Raw genomic sequence first — 2,181 nt, forward strand, 5'->3', positions numbered from 1 at the left:
TCTGCCGAGATCTGCTCGGTCGGGGTAAATGACCCGAGCGCTCAGACCCCCCCCGCATGCACCGCGCCCCTCTTCTAGGAATCTGATTACAGGGTCTACAGCTATGAAAAATTAGTAACTTGGGTTTTTCAAAAAAAATGTTTTTCCATCTCCAGCCGTCCAGCCAAGCACACAGCCCAAAGCTGGCAGCGAGGAACGAGCGGCCAGGGAACAGAGCCTGGCTCTGACACCCATCGCACGGCGCCTCCCCCCAAATTGTCTCGTTATGATGCTGCCGAGGCGGGTGCCTCTCTCAGCACCCAAAGGAATCCGGACTGCACCACTGGGGAGGGGATGGCAGGTCCCTCTCCCACGCCGAGGGGACAGAAGCCTGGCCACAGGGCCTTTACCGGGGCGGCCCCTCCTCCGGCACGCTGGGATGCTCGGAACGTAATGCTGCGACACCAAAATAAACTTCGTGCTGGAACACCAGTAACAGGAGAGTTTACCCCAGCTCAAAAGCTCAAGAGAGCAAAAGGAGTGTGATGTCACAGGGTTAAAGGGAAGGGACGCCGCTCCATGAGCCCGGGTCTAACCCAGCCACAAATCCACAGGCTGAATTAAGAGACAAAACACAATTTAACTGCACAACAAGCATGCGTAAGGCCCACAGATGGGCAATCGCAGCTGGTACCAGCCAGACACTGAATCAGCAGGTCCCGCTGTGCAACCCTGACAGACAGCAGCTCGGGGCACAGAGGCCCCGAGTCAGCCAACAGTCTGTGTTGGGGCTTTTGGTCACCTCTCGACCTGTGACACCTCAAAGCTCCTACGTCTTACAGCAGCTGCTCACCTTCAAACCAACCAGCCACCCTCATTCCGGAGCTGGAATGCAGTAATTTAGCTGTGCCGAAATCCTGAGGAACTTCTAGTGTTTGGGCCGTAATTGGTCTGCAGGTGGTAAAACTGAAATCCAGAAAAAACACTAGAACCCGCCAAATTTTTTTATGTAGAAGGGTACAGAAAAGCCTAGAAGGAAATTTATCTTTCTGTGTCAAAGTGATCATTATTAAACAAAACGTATCAAAAAGGCTACACAAACAACATCAGCTTTGTTCCCCGGTGTGTGCCAATTCAGTACAGATCACAGGAAAAAGCCCTTCAGATTATCGTAAGGAATAGATTGTGGAGGATAAAATTAAAGCTTCATACAACTCAAACCATACAGCTCCAGCAGACAGGGCCATTCTTGATACCATGCTAGGATTTAGCCTATGTTAACAAAACCAAGGCAGCTTTTGAGCAAGCAAAGGTAAGGAACTGCAAGGAATCACTGACCTTACTTCGACCTCCAAATTTACATCAAAATAAACGGCTTTTTCACCACCACCAGAGTTTAAACTATCCTGTGTCTACAATAATGGATAAAGCGGACAAACCTCTATGCTCAGCCCTGGCTTGGCTGAGAAAAGCTACATCAGCACTTGTGCCGCAGCGCCGGAGTGAACGTTTTCTGTCTTTTAGCAGCTTGCACAGCCATACAGCTGACCCTGCCAGAGCAGCTCCCACCCAGCCAACACAAGGCAGAAACCAGTTCATGGAGGCAACCCCCAATAAGATAAACGGAGCACAGCAAAGAGCGGAAAAAGGGAGAGGTCCAAAACAATAAGATCTAATCTACTCTTGTCTTCACGCGGGACAATTCTGACATAGGCTCTGAGAAGCAGACGCAAATAGGACAAGCCAAGACACAGGTCTGCGTGAGCCGGCCGTGCTTTGTCCTAACAGAGGGCTGCAAGGCAAACCCAGAGCAGGGCGGAACGCAGACGCTGAGGAGAGGGTAAGGCACTGCCCCCGCAGCAGGCACCGCTCACGCTCCTGAGCAAACGCCACAGACCATCCGCTCATTGCTCTTCAATATGTCCAGAGCAAAAAAATCCGTGAGGGAAGATGCGCACGGGAGTGCTGGAGACACTCCCTGCTCAACACAGCGGCAAGAGCCGGCCCCGACAGCGCCCGTACGGAGAGCCCGCGGCACACGGCGGTGCCGGAGCAGCAGCAGCCGCGCCCCGGCCGCAGCCTTCTGAGCCTCCGCAAAGGCGACCCCGCAGCTCCAAGGGCTACCCACCCCCCCACTGCCCCGGGAGGGCCACGGACCCTGCCACCGGGCCCCGGGGACAACCGGCAGGACAGAGCAAGGGG

The sequence above is a fragment of the Athene cunicularia genome (genome assembly GCF_003259725.1).
Source record: "Athene cunicularia isolate RWA chromosome 3 unlocalized genomic scaffold, athCun1 chr3_part1, whole genome shotgun sequence".
Lineage (NCBI taxonomy): Eukaryota > Metazoa > Chordata > Aves > Strigiformes > Strigidae > Athene > Athene cunicularia.